Source organism: Eriocheir sinensis, chromosome 34, assembly GCF_024679095.1.
Source record: "Eriocheir sinensis breed Jianghai 21 chromosome 34, ASM2467909v1, whole genome shotgun sequence".
Taxonomy (NCBI): domain Eukaryota; kingdom Metazoa; phylum Arthropoda; class Malacostraca; order Decapoda; family Varunidae; genus Eriocheir; species Eriocheir sinensis.
In genome coordinates, this window is record NC_066542.1 from 15355582 (window position 1) to 15374712 (window position 19131).

General features: G+C 45.2%; 1 long non-coding RNA gene across 1 annotated transcript in view; it reads left to right on the forward strand.

The window, feature by feature from the left end:
• The window catches only part of LOC127007138 (uncharacterized), a 104786-nt gene extending 89759 nt beyond the window's left edge, over positions 1-15027 (forward strand). Inside the window, exon 6 of the long non-coding RNA XR_007760083.1 lies at positions 14899-15027. This is a non-coding gene — a long non-coding RNA (uncharacterized LOC127007138). The remainder of the gene's footprint in view (positions 1-14898) is intronic.
• Positions 15028-19131: the final 4104 nt, after the last annotated feature.

The window sequence follows — 19131 nt, forward strand, 5'->3', positions numbered from 1 at the left end:
CTTACTCGCTTTCTCCTCAACATTTCTTTCCTCGTTCATCTCATTTTCTTCTCTTTCCTTCCCTTTTTCTCACTTATTTTCTTTACTTTCTTCTCTTCCTCATTTGTTACCTCATTTTCTCCTTTCTTCCCTCTCTCCTTTTGTTACTCGCTTTCTCCTCAGCACTTTCTTTCCTCCTTCGTTTCAATTTTTCCCTCCTCACTCCTTTCTCCCCTCACTTTTTCTCCCGTTCTTCAATTTCCTCATCTCTCCGTCTCTCATTTCCTCTGATTCGCATTTGCCCCTTTAACTTTCATTCCTCATCTTCTGTTTTCTTTCTCTCCTTATGTTTCCCTTTCGCCTCATTCCTCCATCTCCTTCTCTTTCCTTTCTCACCTTTCCGATTTCTTTCCTTTCTTTTTTAATCTCTCCTTCACGCTCTCCTTCCTTACCTTTCTCTTCCTTTCTTTTCTTCCTCCATCGTCTCTGTCTCTCTCTTTCTCTGCATCTTTTCTTCATCTCCTCAGTCTTCATCCTCATCCATTTTCTTCCTCCTTCCTTCCTTCCTTCCTCCGTCGTCTCCTTCCTTTTAATCTAACCTTTATACTCTCCCTCCTCATCTTTTTCTTCTCTTCCTTTCTTCTTTTTCCTACTCCGTTGTCTCCTTCTCTCCCTCTCTTCGCATATTTTCTTCATCTCCTTCTCGCTCTCCTTTCTCACCCTTCTCTTCCTCCTTCTTTCCTTCCTTCCCTCCGGCGTCTCCCTCCTTCTCCGTTGGTTCTTGGTGGCGTCGCCCGGAGGGGTCTTTCCACCCTCGCGCGCCGCCGCTGCTATTTATTAAGCCTCGTCAACTTTGGGAATGGGTAAAACTCTTACGTAATTCTGACTAATTTATCGGCGGAGCCATATTCAACAGAGTGATTGGAAAATTCTCCCGTGATATGATTAAATTCTGGACCCCGCCCCGAGTTTTGTTGCCGCCTGTGTGAGGGTGAGAAGGAGGAGGGAAGAAGGAGGGGAGGAGAGGAAGGTCTTGGCTGGAGGAGTTAGGAAGGAGAGGGAATGAAGGAAGGAAAGGAGGAGGAGATGGAAAGAACGCTGGCCTGGGTCTTGGGTCTTACGGAAGTGTGTGTGTGTGTGTGTGTGTGTGTGTGTGTGTGTGTGTGTGTGTAGAAAGAGAGGGAGAGTAAGGGGGAGAAAGCGAGAGGGGGATGGGAGATGGATTAGAGGGTAAGTCACCATATTTAAACCCCATCAGTCCTTTCTCCCTCCCCGTCACCCACTTCCCTCCCCCACTCACTTCCCTCCTGTAATACCTCTCGTCCTCCCCACACTATTGTACACGTTTATAACAGGATAACCTCAAATAATTACCCGTTTTGTGATATTAACCTTTAACTAACCTAACTATGAAAGGGTTTTGTTTGGGAACGGATGAAGGGTGGAAGGGAAGGAGTAAGGTTTGGAATTGAAGAAAGTGAGAAGGGAGGGAGAAGGGAAGGGCTGAAGTGAGGGTGTAAAGAGAGTTGGGGAGGGATGAAAGGACTGAGGAAGGGAGGAAGGGAAGGATGGAAGTAGTGGAGGATACGTTATCCACCCTCCACATCTTCCTATCCACACTAGCATCATCACTCCCTCCACTATTATTTTTTCTCTCTTCTTCTCTCTCTTCGTCTTCTTCCTATATATTCCCATCGCTTCCCAACCACCTTCTTCCCCTTCTCATTCAGTCCCTTTCTCTTTCTCTTTTCCTTCTCTTTCTCCTCATTTTACTTTTGTTTTCCTCGTTCTTTATTTTCTCTCATCATTAATTACTATATTTTTTCCCTATCTTTGTTTTCTCCTGCTTGTAAGACCTCCTCTCCCCATTCATCACCACACGAACATTCATCACCTATGCCTTTCTCTCTTCTCCACCACCACCTCCACTACATAATATTCACCTCCATATCACCACCATCATCACCACTTCCACCTACCTCTACCTCCACCTCATCTTCTTCCCCATCACCTTCTACCTTTCCTTACCACCAACACTACATATATTCACCACCATATCACCACCATCATCATCACCACAACTTCCACTACCCTTCTCCACCTCCACCTAATATTCCTTCCCATTACCTTCTACCTCCCCCCCCCCCCCCCACCACCACCACCACTTTGTCTCCCTTTCTTCCTCCTTCTCCCCCCTAACCCCCAACCCCCTTCCCTTCACCTCCTTTCCCCCTAACTTCAAGCCCCCCTTCCTCTGACTCCCAAATCGCCCACATCCCCCTCTCACTCCCCCCTCCTCCTCCCTCTCACTCCCCCCCTTTCTCCCTTCCCCCCCTCCCCCCGCCCCCCCTTGCCGGCCATCACGCTGTGGCTTTGGGGATCACGCGCTGCTCCACACACTCCCAGCTTCACGCTAATCCCGCGGCAATCAGCCTTATGGTGTGTGTGTGTGTGTGTGTGTGTGTGTGTGTCGTTCTTTCTTTTTCCACTATATAGTTCATTCATTTTTATTTTTTCTCCATTCTTCTTATTTTTTTCTTTTATTTATTTTTCCATATTAGTTTATTTATTTTCCCTTCTGTCCTTTACTGCCTGTTCTTCCTCTTCTCCTCCTCTATCATTTCCCTTTCTCTTCGTTACCCAATTTTTCTGTCCTTTCTGTTTTTGTTTTTTTTCTCTGCAATTTCCACTTCTGTTCCTTCTCTTTCCTCCCATTGGCCTATTGACTTCCATCCTCAACTCCTTCCATCCTTCCCATCTTCCCTTCCTCAGTCCTTCCATCCTTCCCCAACTCTCTTTCAACACTCACATCAACCCTTCCCTTCTCCCTCCCTTCCCACTTTCTTCTCCACATCCATATCTCACTCCTTCCCTTCCACCCTTCATCCGTTCCCACCCCTTTCCCTTCTCTCCCATTTCCTTCCTCCCCACATCCCTTCCTCCATCCCTCCCTCCCCTCTCAACCACCTGTGACTGACTGACCACATCTCGCTTCACACATTCATCCACCAATTATAGTTAAGTAATCTTTCAGCATACGCGTTTGATCTTTCGGGTTGCGGTGGCGGTGATGGTGATGGTAGTTGTGGTGGTGGTGGTGGTGGTGGTCGTGGTTTTGGTGTTTTTATGCTTGTTTTAATGTTTGTCTGTCTGGCTCCCCTCGAGTGAGTGTGTGTTGTTGATAGTACTAGTCATAAAACACCGATAAAAGTAATGCTTATGTGTGCCAGTGGCTTTGTGTGTGTGTGTGTGTGTGTGTGTGTGTGTGTGTGTGTGTGTAGTAATAAAAGTAATGCTGTGTGTGTACTAGTGGATTTAGGATAGCACCTGTTAGCGGTTTGTGTGTGTGTGTGTGTGTGTGTGTGTGTTAGAGAGAGAGAGAGAGAGAGAGAGAGAGAGAGAGAGAGAGAGAGAGAGAGAGAGAGAGAGAGAGAGAGAGAGAGAGAGAGAATTGAGCATGGAATATTGCGGTAAGGGAGAGGGAGGGAGGGAGGGAATTCAGCAAGGAATATCACTGGATGTTAGGTTGGGAGAGAGAGAGAGAGAGAGAGAGAGATAGAGAGAGAGAGAGAGAGAGAGAGAGAGAGAGAGAGATAGAGAGAGAGAGAGAGAGAGAGAGAGAGAGAGAGAGAGAGAGAGAGAGAGAGAGAGAGAGAGAGAGAGAGAGAATTCAGCTTGGGATATCAGGTGGAAGGGTAGGGGAGGGAGGGAGGAAAGGAAGGTAAGGAGAGGAGAAACAGAAAATAGTAAAGAAAGGAAGGATAGAGAAAGGGAGAGAATAGGAAGGTAGAAATCCAGAGAAGACAAAAAGAACAATTTGCAGGTAGGAAAAGAGAAAGGGGAGCGAGAGGAAGAGGGAAAAGAAGATATGAAGGAGGGAGGAAAGGAAGGAAGGAAAATGAGGAGAAACAGAAAATAGTAAAGAAAGGAAGGATAGAGAAAGGGATAGAATAGGAAGGTGGAAATTTAGAGAAGACAGAAAGAACAATTTGCAGGTAGGAAAAGAGAAAGAGGAGAGAGAGGAGGAGGGAAAAAAAGATATGAAGGAGGGAGGAAAGGAAGGAAGGTAAGAAGGGGAGGAGGGAAATAGTATAGAGAGGGAAAGAAAAGGAAGATTGAAGTTCATAGAAGACAAAGAGAAAAATATGCTGGTAGAAAAAAAGGAAGAGGAGAGAGAGAAAGGGAAAAAAAATATGAAGAGGGCGGTCATGAAGAAAAGCAAATAAATAGAGGAAAGAAAAAAAGTTATTGCTGGAGAGAATAGAAATTTAAAAAGGAATGAAGGGGAGAGACGTAGAGAGAGAAGGAAAGATAAAAGAGAAGTAGAGGAGGGAGGGAAGGAAAGAAATCACAGAGGAAGGCAAAAATTGATATAGAGAGAAAAGAACTAGAAAGCAAGAAGTAAAAAAAAAAAAAAGAGAGAGAGAAAGAGAAAGGAAGGGAGATAAAGCACAGAGGAAGGAACGGTAGTGAAGAACGGAAACAAGGAGAGACGAAATTAAGGGAGGGAGGGAAGGAGAGAAAGCATAGAGGGACAGAAGGCCTAGAGAGGGAGGGAGGGAGGAACAGAAGGCAGAGAGGGAAGGAATTGAGAGAGGGAGAGAAGTAGTGGAGGTGGTGGTGGTGGTGGTGGTGGTGTTGACACAATGTAGTTAGTGTTGGTGGTGGGGTAGGTAGTGGTGGCGGTGGTGGTAGTGGTGGTGGTGGTGGGGGGGGGGGGTAGCTACTGTGCAAACATCGACATATGCCGCCTCTTCTTCCTCTTCCTCTCTGTCCTCCTCCTCCTCCTCCTCCTCCTCCTCCTCCTCCTCCTCCTTATTTACTCCATCAATCTCCAAACAATAATTCTAAATATGGTTCTCCTTTCCAGCTTCTTCCTCCTTTTCTTCTTCTTAACTTTCCTCGTCTCTTCTTCCTTCCCTCCTCTCCATAACTGTTTTCCCTTCTTCCCCTTCCTTTTCTTATCTCTATATATTTGCGGTTCTTCTTTCCTCCTCATCTTCTCCTTAGTTATTCCTGTCCCTTCTTCTTCTTCCTCATCTTCGTATTTGCCTTTCTCGTCCCTTCAACTTTTCCCTCCCTTCCTCTCCTCTATTCTCTTCCTCCCCATCCTTACCTCTCTATATTATATTCCATTTTTACACTCTCATATCTCCTCCTTTTCCTCTCCTCTCCTTCCTCTTCCTAAATATAAATGTCATTCTTAAATAGCTAAATAGATATAAAAAAAACAGATAAAAAAGTAGTGTGTGTGTGTATGTGTGTGTGTGTGTGTGTGTGTGTGTAGGGATGGACAGACATAAGCAAACACTCAAAATACAAACTAAAACACAAACACACACACACACACACACACACACACACACACACACACACACACACACACACACACAAACATACACACACACACTGCAAGATGAACTGAAGCGCACACGAGTAAAAAAAAAAAAAGGCTGGTAGAAGAAATATAAGCGGGTGATATTTTCTACCTTGCTGTTGATATGACTAAGAGAATTGGAGAAAAAAAGGAGGATCAGGAGAAAGAAAAGAACAGGAGGAACAGGAGAATGGAGAGAGAGAGATAGAGAGAGAGAGAGAGAGAGAGAGAGAGAGAGAGAGAGAGAGAGAGAGAGAGAGAGAGAGAGAGAGAGAGAAGAGTGAGACTTAATGAAAGGAGGGAAGAAAAGGAAGATTGGGAGAAGGAGGAGGAGGAGAAGAGGGAAGAGAAGAACTTAAAATGGAGGAGGGAGGAAGGAAAGAAGGAAAATAAAGAACAGAAGAGAGAAGAGGAGGAAGAAATGATGAGAAGAGAGAGAGAGAGAGAGAGAGAGAGAGAGAGAGAGAGAGAGAGAGAGAGAGAGAGAGAGAGAGAGAGAGAGAGAGAGAGAGAGAGAGAGAGAGAGAGAGAGAGAGAGAGAGAGAGAGAGAGAGAGAGAGAGAGAGTAAACGGGAGGGGGGGGGGGTAAAATAAGAAGGAAGGAGGGAAGGGAGGGAGGGCAAGGAGGGAGGGAGGAAGGGCGGCATGATTAACGAGGAAGGAATATATTATCTTAATTAATGACACTTTTTACGTTTGGCTCGCCGTAGTAATGGCCGGAAATACACTGCCTGATATGAACCTCTCCCAACCCCTTCCCACCCCTCCTGAACCTCTTTCAACCCCTTCCCACCCCTCCTGAACCTCTCCCAACCCCTTCCTACTTATCCTAACCTCCTCCAACCCCTTCCCACCCCTCCTAACCTCTCCCAACCCCTTCCTACTTCTCCTAACCTCCTCCAACCCCTTCCCACCCCTCCTAACCTCTCCCAACCCCTTCCCACCCCTCTTAACCTCTTCCAACCTCTCCCAACCCATTCCTAGCCATTTCAACCCCTTTCAAAACCTCCTAACCCATCCTTAGCCATTCCAACCCATGCCAACCCCTCCTAACCTCTCCCAACTCCTACCAACCCTTCTCAACCTCTTACAGTCCTTCCAACCTCTTCCAACCACTCCTAACCCTTTCCATCCCCTACCAACCCCTTCCAGCCCCTGCAACCCCTTCCAACCCTTTCCAACCCCTTCCAACCTCTGCCAACCCCCTTTCAACACCTTACAACCATTCCCAACCCTTCCCAACCCTTTCCTAGTCATTCCAACCATTTCCAACCCCTCCTAACCCCCTCCAGCCCCTTCCAACCCCTTCCAATCCCTTACAGCATCTCCCAATCCTTCTCAACCCTTTCCTACCCTTCCCAACCCCTTCCAACCCCTCCCAAACCCTTCCATCCCCTCCCAACCCCTTCCTAGCCATATCAATCCCTCCCAATCCCTTTCTAGCCATTCCAACCCCTCCCAACCCATCCCTAGCCATTTCAACCTGTGCCAACCCCTCCCAATCTCTCCCAACTCCTTCCAACCCTTCCCAACCTCTTCCAGTCCCTTATAAACCCATGCAACCCTCCCAACCCCTTGCAACCCCTCCCAACCCGTTGCAACCCCTCCCAACCCCTCCCAATTCTTCCCAACCTCTTCCAGTCCCTTCCAGCCCCATCCAACCACTCCTAACCCCCTCCATCCCTTTGTATCCCCTCCCACCCCCTTCCAACCGCTCCCAACCCCTTTCAACTCCTTCCAACCTCTTCCAACCCTTCCTAACCCCTCCCAGCACCTTCTAACCACTTCAAACCCCCTCCATCCCCTCCCACCCCATTTCTAGCCATTCCAACCCCAAACCTTCCCTAGCCATTCCAACCCCTTCCAACTCCGTCCATCCACTTCCAACCCTTTTCAGCCTCTTCCAACTCCTTCCAGCTGTTTTTAACCCCTTTCTAGCAATTCCAACACCTTCCAACACCTTCCAACACCTTCCAACCTCTTCCAGCCCTTTCCAAACCCTTCCATCACCTTCCAACCCCTTCCAACCCCTTCTATCACCTGCCAACCACTTCCAACACCTTCCAACCTTTTCCAGCACCTCCAAACCCATTCCAAGTCAAAATTAAACCCTTGCTTAGCTAACCTCCTCTGAGACCCTGTTATTTCCCTGCCAAGACCATGTTAACTCCCTCCTTGACAGCTCCTTTGCAATCCTACCCATTGCAAATTAGTGTAAAGGAAGAGGGGAAGAAAATGGGGAGTTTTTGAGGGAAGTGAAAGAAAGGGGAGCTGAGGAGAAGAGATAAAGGGATAGATGAGAGTAATGGTAGTGCTCAATCCCTTTCGTCCTTCCCCTTGCGATTCAACCCCAAAAGACACGCTGCCAAAATAGCCTGTTACGCCTAGCTACCTCACTGTTAATCTACCCTGCAACTGGCAAACCCCTGACAGGATGATAGAGGTGGTGGTGGTAGTGATATAGTGGTGGTGGTGGTGGTGGTGGTGATAATAGCGATGGTGATGATGGTAGACACAAGAGTGAAGTCATAACAGGGGTGGTGACCGAAGTAGTGGTGGTGGTGATGGTGGTGATGACAGTTGTGGTAGTTGTGGTATTGATGGTGATGATGATAGTAATGGTGGTGATAGTGGAAACAATAGGGAAGTAATAACAGGGGTGGTGATGATAGTGGTGGTGGTGGTGGTGGTGATGGTGGTGATGGTGGTGATAGTGTCATTACCCAACACTCAGTGCCGCCGAGTGCCAAGTATAATCACCAGACAAACAGTGCCAAGAGGGGGAGGAGGAAGAGGAGGAGGAGGAGGGATCGCTTAATATGCTGCGTGTGGAGGGAGGGATGTCAAGAGAGGGAAGAAGAGGAGGAGGAGAAGGGAGGTGAGGGACAATAGTGAAGAGGAGGGGAGGAAGATGGGGAAGATGAGGAGGAGGAGATGAAGCAAGAAAGAGACGGGAGATAAATAATAAGGAAATAAAGAGAACTTAATAGAGAAGAAGAATGAGGAGGAGGAAGGAAACGGAGATAGAAGGGTAGAAGGATTGATAGATAAAAAGGAGAAGGAATATAAAGAGGAAGAGGAAAGAGATGGGATACTGGGTTAATAATGAAAGTGGAAATGGGTCAGGAAAAGAGAAAGAAGGTGGATGAAAATGAGAAGAGAAAGTAAAGGAGAAGAGTGTAAATAGAGATAAAGGAAGGGAAGTGTGGGAAAAGAGAACATAGGAGAAGGACGAAGTGGAGGAAGGGGTGGTGATGGTGGTGATGGTGGTGGTGGTGGAGGAGGAAGAGGACGTGGAGGAAGAGGGAGGGTGGGGGGTTAATCTTGTGTGTGTGTGTGGCAATATTACGCGATAGCAGTGAATATATTGTGGGAGGGAGTTATCATGAGTCTAATGAGGCTGGAGGGGGACCGAGGATGGAGGAAGGAAACATGGGAGCACGGAACAGCAGGCTACAGAAGGCATTTGAAGGACCTGCAGAATCTTTTTTTTTTATAGCAAAGGAAGCAGCTCAAGGGGAAAAATATCAATAATAATAATAATAATGATAATAATAATGAGAAAAAAGCCGCTAATCACTGCCCCTATAGAGAAGAGTTTAAAATAGTGGCCAAAAGAAAAAAATAATCCGTTAAAACACTCATTTATTTTATTTGTTCTCCTTTCAACGCCACTATGCACTTTGTTTTCCTTCGCTTAAGTACACTTTTTTACCCTCTTATTTTCCCTTCTATGCTTCTTACTTCCCCCTTCCTCCTATTTCCTTTCTTTCCTTCGTGTTATCCTTATTCCTCTTCCTTCTTTCCTTTCCTTAGCATTCCCTCACCTCCTCCTCCTCCTCCTCCTCCTCCTTCTCTCCCCTTTCCACATTCCCAAGTCATCTCTTCCTCCTCCTCCTCTTCGTCTAATCTTCATCTCTCTCTCTCTCTTTCTCTACTACGCCCTTTTATGAATGTGTGTGTGTGTGTGTGTGTGTGTGTGTGTGTGTGTTTATTATAAGAACCTACACTCAAAATCATGTACACGCACACACGGCAAAAATGAAACGTGTATACATGTTTGAGGTGTGTGTGTGTGTGTGTGTGTGTGTGTGTGTGTGTGCGTGTGTGTGTACGCTATATATTCATCAATTAGAGTTTTATGAGAGCAACGAGACGAAATATTTCCCGCCGTTCAATTAGTGAGAGATTTTAAGCGATGACGATCTAATGGAGAGAGAGAGAGAGAGAGAGAGAGAGAGAGAGAGAGAGAGAGAGAGAGAGAGAGAGAGAGAGACGCAAGAAAAGAAGAGATTTCAGAAATGTGTGTATACCAAGATTCTCTCACTTCTCCTCCTCTTCCTCCTCCTCCTCCTCCTCCTCCTCCTCCTCCTCCTCCTCCTCCTCCTTCTCTAATAAATCGAAATACAATCTTCCTTTCCAGCTCAATCCAACACTCCCCTTCTCCCTTGTATTGGCTTCTCCTCCTCCTCCTCCTCCTCCTCCTCCTCCTCCAGATGACACCGCAGGCTCTGTAGCACCCCGTTAGAATATGAAGATGGGGCTTGTAATATGCATCCAGGGAACAAATGCTGTGGTGGGGCCGGCTGGGTGGTGGTGGTGGTGGTGGGCCGAATACCGCTCTGTTATTGGGTTGTGTTCCAATGTGTGGATTGTGGCTACGGCTTTGGCTGACTGGCTGGCTGGGTCTCTCGCTCTCACACACACGTACACACACACTCTCTCTCGCCCTCTCTACCTCTGTCTCCTCCTTCCTCCTCCTCCTCCTCCTCCTCCTCCTCCACTAGTTTTAAAGCTTCTAATTACCTCTCATGTCTTTCCTCCTTACCGTACAGGCTTAGGTAAGGAGGGAGAGAGAGTTAGGGAGGCAAAGAGGGAATTGAGAATGATATTATAGCAGGAGGGAAGAGATGGAGAGGAGGGAAGGAGGGGGAGGAGGAGGAGGAGGAGGAGGAGGAGGAGGAGGACAGGTGCTCAAATCTTTTCTCTGGTGAAGGAAAGAGAAAAGGAATGGAGGGAAGAGGAGAGAAGGAAATGAGAGAGAGAAAGAGAAGGAACGAAGGAAGGAAGGAAGGAAGTCGGCAGTGAAGGAAAGGAAGGAGGGAAGGAGGAAGGCAAGCAAGAGGAGGAGGAGGAGAGGCAAGGAAGGAACCATGCCTGTGTGTGTGTGTGTGTGTGTGTGTGTGTGTGTGTGTGTGTGTGTGTGTCAGTAAGCCCATCCCCTCTCGCTGTCTCTCTCCACTTCTCTCCTTCCTCCCTTCTTCCTCTCTCCAGCCTACCTACTTCTACCCTTTCTATCTCCCTCTCCCTCTCACCACCACCACCACCACCACCTAGCCAGCAAGCCTTCCCAACCAAGCCAAGCAGCCACCTCCGTATATACATAAAAATCCTCCATTGCCATACTCAACACACCATCTTCATACATTTATACCTTAGCCACCTGACTCCTGCGGGGCTGAGGGGAAGGAGAGCGCGGGGAATCGAGCCTTGCGTGTCGGGGTGCTGCGGGCGAGAGTGGCGTGGCGGCGGGTTGCGGGTTTGGGCTGGATGGCCGACGCGGGTATTACTGGCGGAGAAGCAGCTGGGGCGGCCAAAAACACAGGCTGGAGGGTGTTTTCAGCGCGGCAAGAGATGATGTCCGATTGATTTTCTCTCTCTCTCTCTCTCTCTCTCTCTCTCTCCAGCATTTCACTTTCTTGGTTGTCTATATTTTCTTCATTTTCAGCTTTTCTTTCTTTTCTTTGTCTTTTCTTCTCCTTCTCGACTGTCTTCATCAGCTTCCATTATTTTTATTTTTTTTATTTCTCCAGTTTTTTCTTCTCCTCCCGTCCTGTCTCTCTGTCTTTTCAATTCCTCACTCCTTTTCTTCTACTGTTCTTCTTATTCTGTCTGTCTTTATCTATCTGTCTGTCTGTCTTTATTCTTGTCTGTCTGTCCGGTTATCTCTCCTCTCCTTCCTCTTCATATTCCCTTCTTTTTTCCCTTTTCTCCGCCTTCATCTTTTTTTTTTCCTCTCGCCTCTTCTGATCGGCTTTTCTTCCTCCTTTCTCTTCCTATTATTCCTATTGGCACTGCTCCTCCTCCTCCTCCTCCTCCTCCTTCTCCTTCTCCTCCTCCTCCTTCTCCTTCTCCTCCTCCTCTTCCTCCTCCCTTTTTTTATTGCTCCATTCTCTTCCCTTTTCTTCTCTTTTTCGTTAATTCGCTTAGTCCTCCTCCTCCTCCTCCTCCTCCTCCTCCTCCTCCCTCACCTCTGGAGGAAAGATTCTCCCTCCTGGAGGTAAATATTTTCGCGCGGATTCAATTTTTATTATTATCGTGTTTCTCTCCTTCTGCTGTTTTATCAATTGTTTCGTTTTCTTTCCTCTCCCTCCTGCTTTTTCTTCGTTCGTTTAGCCTTTTGCCCGCCTCTGTGTTTGTTTGTTTGTTTGTTGGTGTTGGTGGTGGTGGTGCTGTTGTTGTTGTTGGTGGTGGTGGTGGTTGTGTTTTATGTGGTGGTGATGGTTGTAGTTGTGGTGGTGGTTGTATTGTTGATGTTATTTGTTGTTGTTGTTGTTGTTGTTGTTGTTGTTGTTCTTTCCATTTGTCCTGTTCTCCCTGTTTTCGAAGTCGTTATCATTATTATTATTACTATTATTGTGATTATTTTAATTTTTGCTATTTCAGACGGAGGAGGTGGTGGTGGTGATGATTATACTGCTGTTGCTATTGTTTTGGTTCTGTCATTCATGCTATTGTCCTTCGGGATGGAATATTGGTATGCCTGGTAATACTGATTGTAGTCTTGCTAAAGTTCCATATCTTCTTGGTAACTGTGCCCTAGTGGTATTGGTAACAGTGTCGGTGATTGATATATATGTATGTCTTGAAACGCCTCAGTCTAGGGAAGGACTTGTTGGCGGCAGGGGTGTGGAATCGGAATCGGTGTCGGAGTCGGAGTCGGTAAGAATATCTCCGACACCGACTCCTTTACGATACGTGTGATGTTGTGTGGCTGGATGTGATGTGGTGTGTGGTGTGGCGGGGTGTGATTTGTTTACTACTATACTTCAGAAGAGGGGAAGGAGGAGGGGGTTGGAGTCGGAGTCGGAATCAGAGTCGCAACCTTAAAATTTCCTGGAGTTGGAGTCGGAATCGGAGTCGCATCCTTATAATTTCCTGAAGTCGGATCCTTATAATTTCCTGGAGTCGGATCCTTATAATTTCCTGGAGTCGGATCCTTATAATTTCCTGGAGTCGGATCCTTATAATTTCCTGGAGTCGGATCCTTATAATTTCCTGGAGTCGGATCCTTATAATTTCCTGGAGTCGGATCCTTATAATTTCCTGGAGTCGGATCCTTATAATTTCCTGAAGTCGAGGTCCAGTTTTTTTATCTCCGACTCCACACCCCTAGTTGGCGGCACTGTTGGTAGTCAGAACAGGCGGTCCACAAGTCACCACACACGCACCCAAGTCACCAGGCGGGATTCGAACCTGGGACTGCGACCATCTAGCAGGGAGCAAGATTAAGCATCATCCTCGTATCATCATCATAAGAATACATTACCAGATAAATAGACAGAGATAGACAGATGGATAAAAAGAGGGAGAAAAAGAGAGCGAGCGAGAAAGAGAAAGAGAGAGAGAGGAGGCGTCATCTGGTGGTCAGGAGGGAAGGGAGGGAGAGAGAGGAAGAGGGAGAGGAAAGGAGGAGGGGGGGGAAGAGACCCTCTGGTTCAATATCCCAATAATAAAGACAATCCAATTAGCCGCGTGTATTATTGTTTTTATTTATTTTTTCCTCTACGTCATCTCGTATAGGCCGAGAGAGAGAGAGAGAGAGAGAGAGAGAGAGAGAGAGAGAGAGAGAGAGAGAGAGAGAGAGAGAGAGAGAGAGAGAGAGAGAGAGAGAGAGAGAGAGAGAGAGAGAGAGAGAGAGAGAGAGAGAGAGAGAGAGAGAGAGAGAGAGAGAGAGAGAGAGAGAGAGAGAGAGAGAGAGAGAGAGAGAGAGAGAGAGAGAGAGAGAGAGAGAGAGGTATTAGCAACAGGGGGACCATAAGTCAAGTCATCAGAAACCAATTACCGAAAGCCGTCTGCGAGGAGGAGGAGGAGGAGGAGGAGGAGGAGGAGGAGGTGAAGAGTGATGAGAAGGAGAAGAAGGAAGTGGAAGAGGAAGAAGAAAATGAAGACGAAGAAAAAGAGCAAGAACAGGTATTAAAAAGTGTATGAGAGTTATGATGACGATGATAATGATGATAATGATGATGATGATGATGGAAAAGAGTGAAGATAAATGGGAATAAGAACAAAATAGAAGAGATTAAATGAATATAATAAAATCCACCCAGAGAGAGAGAGAGAGAGAGAGAGAGAGAGAGAGAGAGAGAGAGAGAGAGAGAGAGAGAGAGAGAGAGAGAGACTTATAATTACTGTCTGTCACCTCAATAATCTCATTGGAAAGTAAATATTGTCTTACCTTTTCCTTATTTTCTCTAATGTATTTATTTTTTCCTCTCGGTATTGTTATTAATTTTCATGGCGTGTGTGTTTGTGTGTGTGTGTGTGTGTGTGTGTGTGTGTGTGTGTGTGTGTGTGTGTGTGTGTGTGTGTGTGTTTGCTTTTCATTTTTTTCCTTTCCTTTATTTTTTCCTTTAATATCGTTCATGTTGTGTGTGTCTCTCTTTCCTTTTATTGCACATTGCCTCTTTCTCTCTTTTTTTCTTCCTCCTCCTTCCTTCTCTTTCTATATTCCTCACTTTCATTATTATTATTTTTTGCGTATTATATTTTCTCTTTCTCCTTATTTTTCCTCCTCCACTTCATTGACTGTACTTCATCTTCTCTCATTTTTATCATTATATCTCTATTTCCCCTTTTTTATGTGCACTTTTTGTCTTATCTCCCTCTTTTATTCTTTTTTTCCTCCTCTCGCTCCCCTTCTCTTTCGTTACCTCTCGTGTCCTCTCTTCCCTCCTTCGTTCCCTACTCTCATTCTCTCTTGCCTCCATTTTTACATCTGCCTTTATTATTTCTCTCCATTGCCTCTCCTTTCCTTCCTAAAATTCCTCGTCCCTTCCTCCTCCTCCTCCTCCTCCTCCTCCTCTTCCTCCTCCTCCTCCTACTCCTCCTCCTCTCCTTCCTTCGTTTCGTTCTCTTTTTACTGAGATTGGAGTGTTTGTTGTTGCTATTGATGATGATGATGGTGGTGGTGATGATGGTGATTGTGTTGGTGGTGGTGGTGGTGGTGGTGGTGGTTGTGATGATGATAGTGCTGTTGTTGTTGTTATTGTTTCCTATGTTACTTCTTATGCTGTTGTTATTCTTCCTGATTACGCTATTGTTGTTGTTATTGATGTTGTTTTGATTGTTGTTTTGATTGTCTCGGTTCGCGCGTCAGGTTGATTTCTTCTCAATCAATCATTTTCTGGCTGACTGTATAAGTGTGTGTATGTGTGTGTGCGTGTGTGTGTGTGTGTGTGTGTGTGTGTGTTTGTGTGTGTATTTTTATTATTATTATTATTATTATTATTATTATTATTATTATTATTATTATATTACAGAAGTGCTCACCTGTAAGCCTTCAACCAGAATCGCAAAGAGATGCTCGCCGCCAGATGTCGCTTCAGAGTCAGAGGGCAAAGAGACAGAAATGAGCACCGAGGCAACGCGCAGCACCTCATACACGTCCCCGTCCATACACCTGCCGGCACACAGACAGACAGGTAAGGAGGAGGTCAAGTTAACAGTCAGATAGAGATGGAGATGATATGTTTTTTTTTTTTTTTCCTGTAATAGTTTTTTTTGTGTGTGTAAACTATATAAACGTTTTTGGATGTTTTAAACGTTATCATCATCATCATCATCATCATCTACTACTACTACTACTACTACTACTACTACTACTACTACTACTACTACTACTACTACTACTACTACTACTACTACTACTACTACTACTACTACTACTACTTCTACTACTACTACTACAATGCAAACAGTACACTTTCAGCCTAGTTAATTTTAATGGTCTCTCTCCCGGCCCGTTCGTAATGTCGAGAATTTTCTGTTAATAAGGCCGGATTTCGCCCTTATTATCGTCTTAATTAATGAGCTGAGAGAGAGAGAGAGATGATTTAGTGTTTGAGTAATCAGCCCTCCTCTTTTAAGCAGTAATGGCGGAGCGGAGAGAGAGAAAGAGAGAAAGAGAGAGAGAGCAAGGGAGAGAAAGAGAGAGAGAGAGGGAGAGAAAGAGAGAGAGAGAGAGAGAGAGAGAGAGAGAGAGAGAGAGAGAGAGAGAGAGAGAGAGAGAGAGAGAGAGAGAGAGAGAATTAGCTAAGTAAATAAAAGAGAAATAATGAGTGGAATTATTAGGAGAGGGCGGGGGGAGAGAAGGAAGAGGAAGAGGAAGAGAAGGAAGAGGAAAAGGAAGAGGAGGAGGAGGAGGAGCACGAAGAGGAGAAAAGACAGAAAGAGGAAGAGGAAGACGTGGGGAAGTAAGATTTTAAGAAGGGAAGAATGGAAAAGAAGGAAAAGAGAAGGATGATGAAGGAAAGACGAAGGAAGAAGTGAAAGAAATAGTTGGGAATGAAGGAATAGAAAAAAAGAGGAAGAGGAGAAGCAGTAGCAAAAGAAAGGAGGAAGAGGAAAAAGACCAAACAAAAAACAGAAAAAAGGAAGAGACTGAGAAGGATTAAAAGGAGGAGGAAGTGGAAGAGAGGAAAAACAAAAACAGGCAAGTTAAAAAACGACAAAAAGAAATGAAGGAAAAAAGAAGAGGGAATGAAAACAAGAGAAAGTGGAGGAAGAGCAAGGAAAGAGGAGGAGGCGGAAGATCTGGAGGAAAAAGAGGAGGAAAAGAATTAGGAGAAGAAGAAAGAGTAAGAGGAGGAGGAGGAGAAGAAGACCAAACTAAAAACGGAAGAGATGAAGAAGAAGAGCTAAAAGGAGACGGAGGAGAAGAAGAAGAAGAAGAAGAAGGAAGTGGAGGATTAAGAAAAAAGGAACAAGAACGACGAGAAAAAAAAAAGAGAGTGGAGGAGGAAGAAGAGGAGATGAAGACAAGAGAATGTGGAGAAAGAGCAAGGGAAAAAGGAGGAGGCGGAAGAACCAGGAAGAAAAAGAGGAGCAAGAGAATTAGGAGGCGGAGGAGGAGGAGGAGGAGGAGGAGGAGGAGGAGGACTCACAATATCGCCGAGTCCTCGCTAAAAATGACCCATTAGACTTGATGAATGAAGTGAGGCGGCGGCGGCATCGCTTACCTCTTACTCCTTCCTCTTACTCCTTCCTCTTACTCCTCTTACTCCTTTTACTTCTGCTTTCCCTTTCTCCTTCCCCTTACTACTGATTCTACTCCTTTCTCTTGTTCTTCTTTCACTTACTCCTTCCTCTTACTCTCCCTACTTCCTTTCTTTTATTTCCTGTTTCCTCTTACTCCTCTTACTCCTTTTACTTCTGGGTTCTCGTTTTCCTTCCTCTTACTACTGATGCTACTCCTTTCTCTTGTTCTTCTTTCACTTACTCCTTCCTCTTACTCTCCCTACTTCCTTTCTTTTATTTCCTGTTTCCTCTTACTCCTTCCTTCTACCAACGTCTTTTCCTCTTTCCTCTTTCGTCTACTACTTCTTTCTTTGTTTCCTCATCTTCCTCTTATTCCTTCCTCTTATCTCCTCCTCTTCTGTTCCTTCCTCTTTTTCTTCTTTTACTCTTTCCTCTTTCGTCTACTTCTTTCTTTGTTTCCTCATCTTCCTCTTATTCCTTCCTCTTATCTCTTCCTCTTCTGTCCCTTCCTCTTACTTCTTCTTTTACTCTTTCCTCTTTCGTCTACTACTTCTTTCTTTATTTCCTCATCTTCCTCTTATTCCTTCCTCTTATCTCTTCCTCTTCTGTCCCTTCCTCTTTCTCCTTCTCTTACTCTTTCCTCTTACTGTTTCTTCTCCTCCATCTTTTCATCTGTTACTCTTCTTACTTTTTCTTCCTCCTTTTGTTCATCTTTTTTCCTCCTTCGCCTCATTTTCTCCTCCTACTCCTTCCTCTTACTTCTCCTTTTCCTCCTCTTGCTCCAACGTCTTGAATACTTTTTTTCTCTTTTTCTCCTTTTTTTCTTTTTATTTTTTTCATTTTTTTCTTCATTTCCGTCACCCTTCTAGTTCATTATTTTCCATTAACATCTTTTTCTTCTTTTTCTTCTTCTTCATACTCTTCTTCCGTTTCCTCTTCCTCTTCATCCTGTTTTCCCGCCTCCTCTTTTTCTTCTTTTCCTTTCTCTTCTTAATTCACTTTTTCTCTCGGTTCATCTTGTTATCATTTATTTCCTTTCTTCATTCTGTATTCGTTCCTTTCTCTCATTTTTCGTTTTTATCACTTCTTACTCTTTTCAGTCATCGCTTTTCTTTCTCTTTTCTTCATTCCTTTCTTTCCCTTCTCTCTTTTTTCATTCTAATCACCTCTCCCTCCTATATATATTATTCGGTTTTCTTTCTCTTCTTCAAAATATATTCTCTTCTTGTTCTTCCTTGCTTCTTTATTCTCCTCCTCAACACCTTTTTCTTACCTCTTTTGTATTCCTCCTCCTCCTCCTCCTCCTCCTGCAGCCTGCTCGTCCATGTTTTCATGTTTCCTCCTCCTCCTCCTCCCTCCTCTTTCTCTCCCAACATTCTTTTCTATTGACCTCCCATTCCCTCTCTTTCTTCCCTCTCCTTTTCCCTCCTCAATGGACCCCTCTCAAATCTCTTCCCTCCTCCTCCTCCTCCTCCTCCTCCTCCGGTTATTATCCTTCCCTTTAATCTCCTCCTCCTCCTTTGTCTCCCTCCCCCCTTCCCTCCCTCTCTCCCTCCCTCTCTTCTTTTTAGCCTCCTTCAAATCACCACTTCTCTCCCTCCCTCCCTCCCTCCTTCTCTCCCTCCCTCCCTCCCTCCCTCCGCCCATTACAACAATATGGCGGCGCTAAAAGCCAACCTCTTTATTTGCATTTTCTCGAGACACCACTTTACATTCACACTCTTTCTCCTCCTCCTCCTCCTCCTCCTCCTCCTCCTCCTATTCCTCCTCCTCCTCCTCCTTCTCGGGTTCTTATTTCTTCCTCTTTCGTTCCTCTAATGCTGCTTTTCCATTTATCTCCTCTCCCTCCTCCTCCCCTTTACACCTCCTCCTCCTCCTCCTCCTCCTCCTCCTCCTCCTCCTTCTCACTAGCTCAGATATATAAAAATATAGAGTTATACTATATATATATATATATATATATATATATATATATATATATATATATATATATATATATATATATATATATATATATATATATATATATATATATCATTATCATCGTCCTAGAACTGGGATTTAAATCGACCCTTTCTAAATTTGCCGATGACACAAAGGTGGGTGGGAATGCCCTCCCTACGGCAGACCTAAGCCTGAGTCACACTGACCCTACGACCTGATAACGACCATCAGCCTCACCCACAGCTGCTGCCGGCTCCTTAACAGGGTCAGCATCCTCAAGCGGAACAAAAACGTCCTCATTCGCCTCACCTTCCATGACGTCGATAACGATAAACAAGGCGACAATAATGAACGCGACGACCACACGGTGACAACGGCGCAGCTGAACTGAACAAAGAGCCCAACAAGCAACAACAAAAAGAGAAGAGTAAGAAGCCTCCAGTTTATCCTAAATCCGTATATTTTACTCGAGATTTCCCGCAAATTTACGCATTTTTTTTACTTTTTTCCATACCTGACACTTTTATTTTAAGTTTGCTTCTTGTCAGGTGGAGCATATCGAATTCTTGTTA